A 16,969-nucleotide genomic window follows, 5' to 3' on the forward strand; every position below is an offset into this window, starting at 1 on the left:
TTAAAGCTGTTCACCATAGTCATCATTCTATATAATAAATGACAAGTTCAAGAAACATAAGAAATTCATATTTTGTCAGTGCAGAAAACAGTGAATAAATTTTAATGTGTTGTGAGTGCAACACTGAACACGAGATGAAAAGATACAATTGACTCATAGGGAAAAAGAGGTGCGCCGTCAAGTAGTTGCACAAAATAGTCACAAATTGATATTCATGCCGGTATTGACGGAAAAAGCAAAATTGTAAGGTCTGTTGGCCCTTGGATGAATGTGTGAAGCTGCAATGCAGTTTCATCAAGCAGGTGGTGAGGATAGTAAACAGGGGTCCTTACGAATTTCATTCCGTGTACCTAGGTGGATAGTAACTATGCCTGGCAAACAGGCACACAGACGCGTGAATAAAGTACGGTGATGTCAGTATTTAAGAGATTACATGTAGTTGGGCTCAAAGAAGTCGATTAATCGGCGAATCGCTCGACTTTGGAAAGGAGTGACGGCACTATTCGACGATGTTGGTAGCAATGGGTGAACCATGGCCGAACACAGTGTCAAGGAGGAAGCGGCACACCTAGAGAGATGACTGAACGTGAGGACCAAGCAATAGTCAGAGAGCTACTGAGATCCCCGGAATCATCAGTTTCATCGATTCGACGTGCAACTGGTGCTTCAGTGACGACGAGGACTATTAACAGGCGGCTCACAGAAAGGCGGCTGAGCTCAGGGCGCCTCTTGCTCCGACTACCATTGTCCTCTTTACACCCAAAAAGCCCGTTTGTAGAGGCAGTGGACACACTTGGCCTGGAATCTCGTTGGCTGGAGTAGAATTGTCTTCATTAATGGTTTGCGCTTCGAACTGAGGCCTGATGACCAGCAAAGACGTGTCTGAAGATGCCCCAGACAACAGTGCCATACCAAACTGACATCTGCCCACCATACTGCCCAACAGACACGAGTGATGGTCTGGTGTACCATGTCGTTTCATAGCGGGACCCCTTTGGTTGTCACCCACGACAGCTTCACAGTACAGCGGTACAATATTCTACACCCAAGTTTGTTCGATTCCTGGCCAGGTTGGGGATTTTCTCTGCCTGGGGACTATGTGTTGTCCTCATCATTTCATCATCACCATTTGTGAGAGTGACTAGCTTGGATTGTGAAAAGAAAATGGACTGTGTAAAAATTGGGACCCGGTACGGATGCTGCTGACCGCGCGGTTGAGCGCCCCACAAATCAAACATCATCATTACACCCAGGTTTGGCGCCCTTCATGGGAAGCCATCCTTGTCCGCCCGCATATGCCGAGAGTTTCTATCGCTCATCTTCGTGCTAACGAATGCCTACCTAGGCCAGCAAGGCTGCCGGATCTCTCACCAGCTAAGAACGTTTGTAACATTTTGGTCAGGGTCGTCCAGCCAGCTCGGTATTTTGACGATCTAATGCGCCAGTTGGACAGAATTTGGCAAGATATCGCTCAAGAAGACATCCAACAACTCTATCAATCAATGACAAACCCAATAACTGCTTGGATAAGGGCCAGAGGTGGACCAACGCATTATTGAGTTTCTCAGTTTATGAAGCTTGGGTGTGGAATAAATCATCCAATTGTTCTGAAACAGTAGCAATGTTTTTACTTGTACATGTACATCACATCTACCGATGTTCGTACCATTTAGATAAATCCTTCGTGGTGTGTGGTACCTTCTTTTTGTTTTTGTCTTAGAGCGTATTTCCGTAGTACTTCTGGGATCATATTAACCCGAGTCGTAGTAAGAGTGTAACGGAAGCCTGTGCGGCGTGTTGCAGTCTCGGCGGGCGTCCTCTCGGCGCAAGCAGCAGTCGGCCAGGGGCCGGGCGCCCGCGCTCCAGGCCAAGACGCACCTGGACGAGGCGGCCGGACACCTCAAGTCGGGCAACTACCACAGGGCGCTCACCGCCTACTCCAAGGTCAGTCCCTCGCGTCTACAGCTTACGGCGGACTGACACATATATGAATGGCAACTCGTACTGAAAAGCCGCGTATTCGATTGCGCGTAGAGACGCATGTCGAAAACCGGAAGAAAATATATGATTTGGATTAAGCGATCGCGGAGCACAATCCCTAATCGATCAATAACCCTGGGGATTGAAGTAGACAGTGTCGTTTCCAGCTGAGCCGCACTGGGATTCCGCATTAGCCTAAATCTCAACATTCATCACGGGGATTTGACCTACAGAAACCTTACTTAGATCCTAAAGTTTGATTCCGATCATTAATTTTACAACACGGGTGGACAATGTTTTCTTTGATGAAGTTCGAAACATGATAACCGTATGGCCACAAATTTAGGAATGTGTCCTCTCCGCGCTACTCTATTGGGTAGTTACCAGAATAAAGGATATCATAGAATGTGGGAGTGCGATGCCCGTAAATATGAGTAAGATTACCCACTAATACGGACCCATCGGCAAACAGTAGCGCACAGAAACATACGAAGAAAATAACGAACTGTTTACCGAATAACAAATACTGTCTCTGATCATGACGCAGAGATAGGATAAATGAGATGATGCCTTACAATATACAGGGTGTCCAAAAAGTCTTTCCCTGATTACATAAATCGATAACTCGGGCTAGAAGTAAGATACAAATATGAAACTGGTGTCTAATTGTTTACAAAATATCAAAGTTTTTTTCAGCCATCAGTAAACTTCCACATGAGCACCCTTGGTAGCACGTAGCACATGACAGCATTTCGACCTCAAAGTCATATCGACGTGTACTGTCATTGGGCAAAAAGGCCCGAACGATTTGCACTTTGTATGCACGAATCATAAACGTTTGTGTAAAATGTTATGGAGAGAGCTTTTTGGCATCTGTAATTCACGTGGGGCCCTACGCACCGATTTCTTCGGACTTCGCAGAAAAGGTTCTTGGTCGACCAGACCTCGGAAGGTCAGCAACCGATCCTGTGGTCTTGAACTTCTCATAGCAGGCTTTAGTGCTCTTGACATCAGGTGGATTCCTTCCAAATGGTGTCTGGAAGTGTCTCTACACTCTGGTTGGTGATCGTGTCTCATGGTACCACAGGACACACTGTGCCTTCTCCTGATTGGTTAACACGGCTGCTTGGGCACTGCACCTCATCCACTACTTACGTACCGCGAACCTAAAACAGAAACAAACTTTGATATTTGTAAACAATTAGACACAAGTTTCATATTTGTATTCTACTTGTAGCCTGAGTTATCAATTTATGTAATCAGGCAAAGTCCTTTCGGACACCCTGTAGTGTTATAGGTACTGCGGGAATCAGTTAGAGTAGTTGATGATGCCAGGACGAATATTTTTAACTATACTCAGCGATAGACGGCCTAGGATGAAATTTATGATGAGGCAAATGCTGACATAAAATTTCATCTATTCCGTGATAAATTCCCATCATTATTTGAAAACAGCTTTGCACACAAGTTAATCAGAAAGCACATTAAACAGCTGTGTAAAATCCCTTGGAGAAGTACAGGGATTAAAGCATCGTGTGAAAGGAAAAGGGGGTTGCATCTGTTGACAAGAATAAATAAAGATCCTATAGTAGTTTGACACTACAAAAACTACTAAAAATTACGAAGAAAAGTTATTAAAAATCAAGGACCATGTACATTACGCCAAAAATCAGTAAATCTGGGAACAAACATAAGGCTATGTACACTCCTGGAAATGGAAAAAAGAACACATTGACACCGGTGTGTCAGACCCACCATACTTGCTCCGGACACTGCGAGAGGGCTGTACAAGCAATGATCACACGCACGGCACAGCGGACACACCAGGAACCGCGGTGTTGGCCGTCGAATGGCGCTAGCTGCGCAGCATTTGTGCACCGCCGCCGTCAGTGTCAGCCAGTTTGCCGTGGCATACGGAGCTCCATCGCAGTCTTTAACACTGGTAGCATGCCGCGACAGCGTGGACGTGAACCGTATGTGCAGTTGACGGACTTTGAGTGAGGGCGTATAGTGGGCATGCGGGAGGCCGGGTGGACGTACCGCCGAATTGCTCAACACGTGGGGCGTGAGGTCTCCACAGTACATCGATGTTGTCGCCAGTGGTCGGCGGAAGGTGCACGTGCCCGTCGACCTGGGACCGGACCGCAGCGACGCACGGATGCACGCCAAGACCGTAGGATCCTACGCAGTGCCGTAGGGGACCGCACCGCCACTTCCCAGCAAATTAGGGACACTGTTGCTCCTGGGGTATCGGCGAGGACCATTCGCAACCGTCTCCATGAAGCTGGGCTACGGTCCCGCACACCGTTAGGCCGTCTTCCGCTCACGCCCCAACATCGTGCAGCCCGCCTCCAGTGGTGTCGCGACAGGCGTGAATGGAGGGACGAATGGAGACGTGTCGTCTTCAGCGGTGAGAGTCGCTTCTGCCTTGGTGCCAATGATGGTCGTATGCGTGTTTGGCGCCGTGCAGGTGAGCGCCACAATCAGGACTGCATATGACCGAGGCACACAGGGCCAACACCCGGCATCATGGTGTGGGGAGCGATCTCCTACACTGGCCGTACACCACTGGTGATCGTCGAGGGGACACTGAATAGTGCACGATACATCCAAACCGTCATCGAACCCATCGTTCTACCATTCCTAGACCGGCAAGGGAACTTGCTGTTCCAACAGGACAATGCACGTCCGCATGTATCCCGTGCCACCCAACGTGCTCTAGAAGGTGTAAGTCAACTACCCTGGCCAGCAAGATCTCCGGATCTGTCCCCCATTGAGCATGTTTGGGACTGGATGAAGCGTCGTCTCACGCGGTCTGCACGTCCAGCACAAACGCTGGTCCAACTGAGGCGCCAGGTGGAAATGGCATGGCAAGCCGTTCCACAGGACTACATCCAGCATCTCTACGATCGTCTCCATGGGAGAATAGCAGCCCGCATTGCTGCGAAAGGTGGATATACACTGTACTAGTGCCGACATTGTGCATGCTCTGTTGCCTGTGTCTATGTGCCTGTGGTTCTGTTAGCGTGATCATGTGATGTATCTGACCCCAGGAATGTGTCAATAAAGTTTCCCCTTCCTGGGACAATGAATTCACGGTGTTCTTATTTCAGTTTCCAGGAGTGTAGAATGTAGTAAAACGAAAGACAAGCCAATAAGCCATAGAGCAGCGTAACATCGCTATTGAATGAAATGGAAGAGCTATAAATTATCAATCATTTGTAGCAAATATGTTTAATAATCATTTCTTAAATATAGCAGGAAACATAGCGTAAAACAGTCCAAGAGAAAAATCAAACGAGTATGTTGAACAAACAACTCACATAAAAATAAATCACATGGGTGTCACACTTGCTGCTCCTTTTTAGTATTAGGCAAATTATATATTCTCTCCAAAATAAAAAATGATCTTGATTTAGTAGGGTCTTCAACAGAATACTTCAGACTTGTTCCCATACGATAAGCCCAGTCTTATCTGAAATATGTAATGCCTCAAAAACTCAAGTTATTTTTCCAGAGAGACTAATTTACGCTGTTGTTAAACCCCTCTTTAAGAAACGTGATAGGAGAGGTGTCAATAACTAATGATCCATTTCACTACTGACATCATCTTCCAATCACAGTTCGTATTTCAGAAGACTTTCTCAACTGACAATGTTATTTACACTTTCAGTTACCAAATTTCAGAAGCACTATGTAAGAAAATAACACCAGTTATTATTTTCTGTGACCTATCTAGAGCATTTGACTGCGTGAACCACAAAATTGTCCTGGATAAATTGAGGTTTTATAAAATTGATGGTATAGGAAAACTATGGATAATGCCACATCAAACTAAAAGAATGCAGAAAAATATACTTAATATTTGAAATAATGTAAGTGCGGGAGATTCGTCTGCCTGGGGAGAACTCTCTTATGGGGCTCCAGAAGTCTTCGTCTGTGATCCACTCTTCTTTCTCATGCATGTAAACGGCCTTCCCTCTAACATACAACGAGCAAAATTAGTCCATTTGCGGATGACACGAGTATTGCAATCAGTCGAGACATACATGTAGAAAACTCGGTAAACATATAAAAATGTTCAGAAAAGTGTTTTTGAGTTGTTTTCCGCTCCGCGAAATGTCTCTCTTATCAGTCTCAACATTTCTCGTACGTTCTCCGTAAATTAGTATCATTTCAAGTTTTTCCTCTGTGGCTGCGACATTCATCATCCACTTGCACTTCTGTTCTCCAGCTGATAGGTAGGTGTGCAGGCAATAAACACTGCGTAAGTATTGTAATGTTTAGTTAGGATCGCTAGCTGTTCTACGTCTGCACGATACCTGAGCTCCTATCACAGTGTACTGCCCGTTGTGATGCTACACGGCCACGATGGCGCGTCGAGTAGTCCTCTGTTTTATATGTCGCAGGAATACAACGTTGCGAATGGGATTTACAATCAAGTTATCAAATACCGGCCTTACTTACCCTCGTAGTTTGGAGGTGGAGTTCCCCGTGCCTTCCGATATTCAAGGGCCATTGAGTAGCATACCGTAAATAAAGATTCTGTGCCCGTTTCTATTCCTCCGATTACAGCGCCATCTGTGACGAAACGAAGAAAATACTTGAGAAAAACTAGATTTTGTCGTAAAATCACAATCTGCAGTAAAAAACGGGGATTCCCATTAAAGATTCCAAAATTGGCCCCCGCCACCCATTCACGGGGCGGGTTGGGATTAGACTTATAACTTTTTTTGATGCAATGTGTAGTTTTCCAGATAATTCTATGTGTTCAGTGAAAATAAACATCATGTAGTTCTGTTTCTCTGGAGGGGCTGCACCAACGAATAGTGTAACACATGGTGCGGAAATAATAACTAATATGAAAACGTCAAAATATTTACTTGTCCATGTTGATAAGAATTCGAACTGGAGAAAACACATTTCCGAACTGCTAAAACAACTTTGACTACAGCTTAACCGTATACTTATTGTCTCATGAAGTTTGTGTTAAATAAGCCACTGCAGTTGAAAAAGAACAATGATGCACATAATTACAACACCAGAAGAAATAATGATATTTATTACTCCACTTTGAAGTTCTCCTTACCACAAAAAGAAGATGCACAGTGCCGCCATCAAAATTTGGTATGATTTTCCCAACGATATAAAATGTCTGCGAGACAGCAAAACTAAGTTTGAAAACACACTGAAAAGATTCTTCATAGACAACTCCTTCAGTTACGTAGACGAATTTTTGATTTTGTAATGTGTAAAAGGTGCTGGGTAGGAATTATTAACTGACAACAGTACTCAGAAATACAGATCAGCGTGTAGTCAAATTTACATAATTACGAATGTGTATATGAATGTAAAATAACTCGTTCCACATGATTACGATTAACGGTACAGTGATTCATGGAAAATGAAACTAACTAATTAACCTTCAAACGGCCCCGCTCAAATGCTACTTAATTGCCTTACATTCAAGTCGCCATCTCTGCAAGCGTTAAACATAAACATGGCGGTCCACTATTTTCGCACAACTTCAGACTGCGTGGTGGACACTCAAAAGCCGCTCGTGCAAACTGGCTTGTGTAACATATAATTTCCTGGCAGCGCTTATTGGCTGCTTTGGACGCCAGAGTCGATATCCTGTGTCTAGGATACGGAATTAATTCTCCAGCCTGGAGATGATGGACCAGTTTTTTTCCCCAACCACTCTAAATGTGTTGTGTTCTGGCCCAACTTGGCAAGCTTAAAGACTTGCGACTGTACGCAACAGATATTTTCCAACACTTCCCGAAAAGAAATTTGTAAAGTTCTGACGGAAAGCAGCACTGTCCTGAAAAATGATATTGGAGAGAGCAGGAAAGGCTAACTGAAATGGCCTTACTAGGCACGTAAAGATGACTGGCAGAAAGGTCGGGATGTACACTAATTTCTTGGCGAAGTTTTGGATTCGCAAAATCGGAAATCAACAAGCAGCCCTCGAGAGGGTAAGAAGCTAGCAGTGGACCGTGGCGAGGAAGGGGGCAGGGGGGGTGGGGTGGGGTTACATATACAAATCTGGTATCCTCAGTGATCAACCATGTGAAGGCATAAACTGTAATACAACTGCTGTATAGTTAGTTGACACCGAGAGACATTGCACGAGTCTTGTGCATAGTTAATTGCTATCATTACATAGTTAATTAATTGCACCACTTTTGAATCTTTATTTTTCGTAAAAGAACTTTCTGTTAATCTATATCAGCCTTTAAACATCATTTTCTTTACTATTACAGCTTTAATCTTTGTGTATCATCTAATCAGACTATGAAAGGAAATGTTCCGAAAGATTTCTGGAAAATCATGTTTTGGATACAGATCTATTTTCACTTTATTGAACAATCAGTTTAGGTCAGGTACCTACACAGCACGAGAAAAAGGCAAAAAATTTGCCATAGTCAGTAATTACGAAAACAATCATACTAATCAACGTTCTTGGCCTGTTTGTGTATTGTATCCTCAAAGGAAGTTGACACTCGGCGCGGTGGCTGCTGGGAGAGATCCTAAAGGCATCTGCCATATACAGTCGCTCCCATCAGACACCGCGTCGATTGTCAACTTTGTTTGGGCCTTCAATACTTACACAGTGACACCATTATTCAGATGCATAGATCGTAACTATTAAAAAGCAGCATGCCGTAAACCGACATTTTAAATCCAACTATAATATTGAGTTACATACTGCACACAGTAATGTGGCGAAGCACATGGGAAGACTGTAGTAGCATGTGATCTTCAGTCACAAAAATATCGACAAAGATGGCAGAATCATAACCAACACTAATACACGTGAATGAATAGCCTTAGAAGTGTAGTAACGCCTCTATCATTGAATCAATCATAATAGTGTCTTCAGTTTTTCAGTGCTGTTAATTTGATGATTGAGTCAATGACAGGAAGGTTACCACATTTCAAGTTGGTATCTGTGACGTAATTTCTAAGAGTATTAATTTGTTCTATGTAGTATCTTTCGTTATGCCACTTCAGTCTTGTCATGTGCTTCGCCACATTACCTACTGTGTGCTGTATGTATCCTACTATTATGCTTGGGTCTAATATGTTGGTTTGTGGCATGACACTTGCAAATTAACAGTTATGATTTATCATGCGCCAGATTAACGATGTCACCTTGTAAGTATACAATAGATCAAGACTGGTGATTAGTATATGATGATTGTTTACGCAGTTAGTAACTGTGGCTATTTTTTTATCTTCCTCATGACGTATAGGAACATAAACATGGTCCGTTTCTCACCTAAATTGGTAGTTTAATAAACTGAGGACAGAGATGTGTGCAAACCATTGATCTTCCTAAAATTTGTATAAGCTCTAAATCATCGTTTCCTCAAAATAGTGTTAGTGAAAGAGTCTACGACAAGCAGTATTTATTCTTGAGCACTGTCTCCCGCAGCCTTGTGTCGTGTTCCGTTCCATCTTCCGCGCTAGAAAAAATTATTTCCGAAGTATGCCATTTGTGGCCTCTTATCTTCAAGTTGGTGGCCAGCCTTGGTTGAATGCACCACTACTTGCATTGTGAGGTTTTTTGGGAGAAACTATTAAATGAAAGAAGAAATCCGAAATTATTAGTTTTGATATGTAAATTATTGTTTCTCACTTCGTTTTTCTGCAGCAACTGTTTATACATAAAACTAGTACAGATTGCACAACTTTCATTAATCATGTCAGAAACATCAGAAATATAATTGTTTCACCATTTTACATGTAATACTCCTGTCTTTTCTGCACACGTGATATTATATCGCAAATGTTAATTTTATCAATATTTTTGCGCACACTCTTATTTCATCCATTGTAGATCTCATCACTGTTACCTTCCATCACACACTGAGTTTGCGTCGGTTCCCTAGGGTGCATAAAACTGCATCGCTCGCTATAATCACGTGAACAGCCCACAGTGGTTGACAGCAACAAAATCACAAAACAAGTTCCTTTCACGTGGTCTTCGGAGAAGCGTAATACTTTTCTGGACAATTGTTTTCCTTACGCTACCTTTGAAATCAAACAGATATATAAAAGGGCTACTAAGTTCAGGGGCAATTTTAAATATTTACTTATGTATAAAGATATTTAACAATTACGCATTTATAAAAATGCTAGGTTCATGTGAGGTTTTCGAGAATAAGGTCACGTTGCAAAAGGGCATTAGAAATAACTTGGAACAAATTAAAACCATATCCTGTTGAATGCGTCTCCTACACTGTTAATTATTTTAAAGATGTAGTATATAAAAAACAATATATAGATTGAACCAATATTTGCAAACTCTAATGCAACAGTGAAATTCCTTGCGTACTAATAGTACAAAAATAACTATAACAAAATTTCGTTGCGTATACACTCTGGGTAGAAAGCTGATGTAAAAGGAAGTAACGCTGTAATCCCATATGCGACAAGTATCTTGTTTCAGTTCTGTGTAGCTGTCCTGCCCAATTAATGCAGTGTTGGATACTCGAGTTCGAGAGGTTGATTCCAGGTCTAGGTGTAATTTTTTTTATTTTCTAATTTTAGGCTGCATGGTATGGTATCTCACTTCTTAATCATTCTACAGCAATTACAACAGGTGTTATACAAAACACGTGCATTTATTTAATACCAACACAGAAATGGGAATACAGTCATCATACGTATTTCACTTTTAATGATGTGTTTTTCTTTAAACATTTACTTTGTTCTGTTACTACACCACTTAGTGCGTTCCGGTCTGTTGTCAGCATTGTTGCCTTTCCCTTCCTATAAAGTAAATGAAAAGAATAAAACATCGAGACTCATTTTGCAGGATAAATTGTAATGACGTGGAACGAGTCGTTTTACGTTCACATCGGAAATTAATTTGTAAGTATGGTTGCATGTCGAACATTTCTAAGCTTTTTTTTTAAATATATAGATGTGAGTTAGTAATTCCTACCCATTGACATTGCTATAAGAGAACTTCTTCTGCGGAATAGAAGCAGCTGTCAAGGAGCAAATTTTTCCGTTTTTTCAAATTTTATTTTGCTGTCTGTCAGACATTTTATAAAAAGAGTAATGAGTAAAATTTTTTGTTGCGTCATTATACACCACTTTTTGTGTTAAAGACAACCTTAATGTGGAGTAATGAATGTGCTTTTTCCTTCTGCTATTGTAATTGTGTACTTCGTTATTCTTTTTGAACTTACGTGGCTTATTTACAACAAACTTCTTGAGAAACAAATATAGTGTGAAGTAGTAGTCAGAATTTCAACTCCTTAAACAGATTTCTATAACAGATTATTGTGGATGAGCAAAACCTATTATGGAATGAAAATATACAAAATATGTCAGCTTACTGATTTGTATCTCTTCAGGATTTGCAGTGGTTTTAAATGTAAATGTCGCTAAGCTGTTTTAGAAGTTCTAAAATGTGTTTTTTTTTCATTTTAGAGTATCATCAGCATGAAGTTCCCACCCTATTTATTACTCTCGCAACAGATGTTACCCTTATTGTTCGTGATACTTGGTGACTTTCCTACGACTATTCAGATCACACAGCCACATTGTGAAAGTGAATTTTGTAGCACTACTTCGTCAACTGCAGTCTAACTCAATTTTCAGTACACCTCTCTGTCTACTAGCTTTCATGCTTGCCTCTTTCATGTCCTTTACATTGCTTTTGGGCATTACGACACCAATAGGTCTAGTTACCCATTTCACAGGTATACCAAACTCTGTTACGTTGATTATACTTCACGGATGCACGCGGAAGAACTAGTAGCATGCAGTAATGCTAGTATTGTAGCTGTGGGCGCGTTCTGCCGAGAAAAGTTTAGAGACGCGTGATCCAGTGAGTCGCTGAATGTTTTGAGATGCTGAGAGATCTGTTTGAGCCTATGGTCTCAAGACTATGCATATTTTATGAAGCACATGGTGCTACTAATAGTGTATTTAAAATAGTACAACTGACTAATGTTACTGAATGTAAGATGTGTGTTTAATATGTCCACATTGATAAGTTCTGCAGTTATTTCGTCCCCCGATGGGTAATTTATTTTTAACTGATTATTGGTCTTCATGAACATCTTTGTCATGTCTGACAAATACACTGACAAATGCACTCGCCAGGTGGGGAGGAGGGAACGAAATGAAATTTCACAGGTTGAGAGTGTATGTGATGTTTTTTTCAGCTATTACAAAATCATTTCGTATTTACTGGGCAGTATGAGTTCACTTGTTAGTACGACAATGCACACCCTCTCGCCTGGATTCATCCACAAATTCAGTTCGGAAGCGTGTCGTAAAGCTGTTGTGTTCTTTCCTGTGGCAAGCTGCCCCACAACTGTTGTAAATGGTCCTAGATATCCTGTGTACTGGCACAGGGACGGAGGTGACGTCAGAGAATTTTTTTTCTTAAGGAATTTATGCACTTTGTAAGCACTGGAGGACTTGGATTGAGCGTGGGGGATGTACGGTACATGATTTTGGGTACATCTCAACACAGACATCGCTGTATTAGAACAGTCCAAAGATGAGTTACTTTTTATTTCCAAATGCACAAGAAAATAAATAAAAAATTAATTTTTAATGATGTTTTAAGAAATTACTAACACTTATTCTCATAACTTCAAATGCTTTGTTCTCCTGTCGATAACTTCGTCAATATTTGTGCCTGTTAGTGACTGGATACGTCTATATTCTTTGCAAAGACGGTCTTCACCGAATGAAATTTTCGGATAGTTTCGCCGCAGTACGTTGTTGGTTCGGAATAAATGAGTGCTAGTGCCCGAGCACATGTTGCTGTGACCACGTTTAACTGGGTCTGGCCCTTGTCTATTCTATTGTTCTGTTATGTTAGTTCTTGTGTACTTATTTTCCCTTAATTTTTCGCAAACAAGGGCCTACTATGGTCAACGGGGAAGGCTGTGAAACCTGGGACCTAGCCTTACTTCACTGTATGGGTGGTTTCGGAAAGTCGATTTCACCCCTTCAGTCTTCCCCCGTGAGAACTTATCGTCTCTTACATCTAACACAGCCAAATGGCACTTGCTTCAGTATAAAATGGATACGAATTACAATACCGATGTGTAACGCCATCCGATTAAATAGCAGAGTTCCACTTTTATTTCTTAATTTATATTCCCTTGTATGCAGATCGACGTAGCCAACATGAGCAGCAATCCTCGTGATAAGGGCCGACACTACGCAATTACCAGAGCAAAGCGCAAAGCAAAAGATGAAAAGGAAAAAAAGAAAAAAAAAAAGACCAAACTGTTATATCAAAGGCACATAATCTGTCTGAATTTTTAATGTTCAAAATATATCGCTGAATCTAAAGAAACTAAACCAGAAAATATGGAAGATGATGACAGTAGACCCACTATAAAATATTTATTGGGTTCTGCAATTATTTTCCCGTTGTAGCCACATAGTCTACACGTGATAATATAGTTTGACGGGCAGCAAGTCTTCCCATATCAGCTAAATCGTCTTCCAGCCAAGGGGGCGTTAAAAGCACGGTAAGCTCACTCGCCCTTGAGATGTATTGCTCAAAACAGAGACGTGGAAATTACGTGGTAGTGATGTTATTATTTATTCTATGAACAAAGCGAAAGTAAATTGTATTCCAGCGATATTGGCGAATAGTCTAGCAACTTTCATCGAATTTATTGAATTACGAATGGAAAGCACTTCACATAGGAAAGCGATAATTTCATTATTAGTTAGCAAAAACAAGGATGTGATTATCGATTCTCAACTTTTGAATTAAACTGTCGAACAAAATTGTCGACGTACACCCTTAGAACAAATTATTGCAGTTATAACATTTTTAGCAGGACTATGTCTTGCGCTTCAGAGTGATGGAATTGTTGGTAACCTCACAATGGAAATTGTTTAGATTTATTAGAATTAACTGCAAAATTTTACCTTTTTCTTGTCCAGAATATATTTACTCATGTAAATAAAGGAAAGGGACATACGTCATATTTGCCAGAAGCAACGTATTAGGAGTTTATACATCTAACTGCAACAAGTATACGGGATCGCTTTATTTGCCAGATTAAGAGATGTAGATGTTATTCTATTTTAGTAGACTTGAAACGTCCCCTTAGAAAAATTAATGAATGACTGTTCTGATAAACCTCTTACATTATTTGCTTTTCAGACAGCTGAGCAAAACTGAACGTATTCAGACATTACTCTCTTTACTTATTGTGATCAACACTAAACTGACACACAATATTTTTAGCTCAACGCAGTCTGACTTTCAAAAATCCCTACAAAAGAATGGCCCTGACTAACAATAACCTATACCTTTCATGAATGACTTACCTCACAAAAATCTTCGTTACTCAAACTACCGCAATACAGCGAGCGCCAATACTGCCAGCTAAATAAAAGATTCTAACTACTGAAGGCACTAACTACTGATGGGCATAGTTAGCAAATGAAAGATTTTGATAGAGATCAAACAATGTATTTACCTTAATAGTGTTCAAAAGTCATAATATGTATACCAGTTCATGACATCCAGTCTTACAAATTTACTCTTTCTGTCGGACACACGTCCAGATCATCCGCTCTCAAAACTCCGCCATCTCACTCCCCACATCCACCACTGCTGGCGGCTCACCTCCAACTGCGCAACGCTACGCGCTGTTAACATCAAGCTGCCCAACACTACAATATCAAACAACAGTGCAAACCAGCCACAGACTGCACACAGTGCAGCCAGTGATTTTCATACAGAGCGCTACGTGGCGTTACCAATAAAAAACCTAAACAGCCTACTTACAAATTGTTTTGGGCAGTGGCCAATACAGATTTGAAAATTTTTTTCATAATTACAATAACAAAGATATCAAATGCACACACTTATTGATATACTGTTGGTCAAAAGCAAAGATTTTCTCACACTCCATAAACACAGTCCTGACCTTTCATCACAGTAAAATTGCAGTGTTTTTCTCTAAGTCTGAGCAGTAACAGAAAATGCACACGGAAGTAGTGTATTTCGATGCAGTCTCGATGAAGTAGTGTTGTCCTTCCAACGGAAAGACAGTGCTGACTCTTGACATGCTGACAGGTAATGGGCCACAACAGAGCAATCCCACAGCAGAGTCAGTCGAATTTTTGAAGAATATTGGTAGATAGGTCATCACAGAGCAGACCCACTGTAGTCCTGGTAGAGGTATGGCACTGGTGGGCCACCAGAGGTGGAGACCCACTGCAGTCCTTGTAGGAATAATGGTATTGGTGGGTCATCAAAGTTGCAGACCCACTGCAGTCCATGTAGAGATGGCCAGCAGCCACCTGTTGCGACTGTGCAGGGATTCAAACACCATCGAAGAGTCTTGCGGACAATATAGCAAGTCCATAACCACCACTTGTGCACTCACAAAGTTTTTGGAATTGTCCTTAGAACCAGCAATGCTGATAACCAGTCCCTTGCTGAATTATTAACACACGTGCAAGCACTAACAGTCCCAACTTCTCACATACTGTGCATATATTATGACCAACAGAAATGTGTGCACTGAAATGAATGCTTACAAGTTACTTAATTTGATGAACTGGTGTCAATTACAATTTTAAATTTACGACATGAGAATACAATTACAAAGGTACAAAATACGTCATTAAAGAACATAACAGTACAGATAACGTTTGTAGTAACACAGGCTTTACAAAAGAATAGAAATAAACACATACATCAGTGTTACAGCAATGATGACATAAGTAAATATATAAAATAATGAGAATAGTTTTCGAAACATTAATTTCACATATGAGGATTGAAACAGAACAGAATTAATAATGTCTATAAACATTTTTACAAAGAAAATAACATATTATTAATGCAAATTGTATTTGATGATAACAGTATTCCTCATCATAGTGAATGTAGCTGAGTATTAGAAAAATTCTACAACATAAGTCTTATCAGATAAACACATAAAGACGGGAAGAACACAAATACACAAGGTACACAGACACATAGTGGAACGACACAAAAGGACAGGACAGGGTTTGTTTTCAGTATGATATTTGGTACTGCAGTCCAACCCAAAACTTCATTTCATAGATGTTTCCTGTTATTTCACTTTTAGTATACCTTGTCAATGCATTTCTTCCAATTCATTACAACTCATTCTCTTATATAGCCTACTCCCTCTTAAGCTAACTTAAATCTACCGAGCTCAGATGCTAAACTAAGGGACGAAGCAATGCAGCAGCACAAAACAATTAACACAAACAGCAATGACAAAAAAATGCAAATTGGCAAAGCAAGTAGCAGTATATCTAAATTAGCAAAGCAAATGCAACATTACAACTAATATGAGGTACAGCAACAAGAAAAATAAATCAGTAGTAAAACTGACTTAACAGAGTAATAGAAGGCGAAATTCAGTAGCACTATGCCTGGCAAACAGCAGCAGCAAATGCAGTAACTTATATCTAAACATGACAAAGCTCAAGCAGAAGAAATATTACACTAAAGATGGCCATTTCTAATACCTATGTCACATCTTAACACTAGAGTGATGCATCACGATAACTTACTCTAGCACACAAGTTACCAAGTCATTGACAAAAATTATGTATGCTATTCCTATGAAGTGGAAATGTATTTTTGTGCTCCCTCGTTATTTGGAAGTAGATCATAAAATTATTATTTACTGGATCTGTAGGCATAAAATATCTATATTAGTACATCTATTAAATTTTATTTTAACCAATGCTACAGTGCAACTAGAAACTAGATATTAAACGAAATGAGCAAATATATACAAAGCAATGTGTGAAACGTCATTCACTAGGCAAATGGCGTCTCCAAAGGTAGTAAAAAAATCTCTCAACTAGAAAGGCAGTAGATGTAAAAATATTTCTCATCATTTCATTAGGCATTTTAGTAAATATCATAAATTAGGAGCTCCACAGTATAATCATATGTTTTCAAGTTTGAGCGTGTCGTATTTGCGATGCT

This window comes from Schistocerca americana, chromosome 2 (assembly GCF_021461395.2).
Source record: "Schistocerca americana isolate TAMUIC-IGC-003095 chromosome 2, iqSchAmer2.1, whole genome shotgun sequence".
Classification (NCBI taxonomy): domain Eukaryota; kingdom Metazoa; phylum Arthropoda; class Insecta; order Orthoptera; family Acrididae; genus Schistocerca; species Schistocerca americana.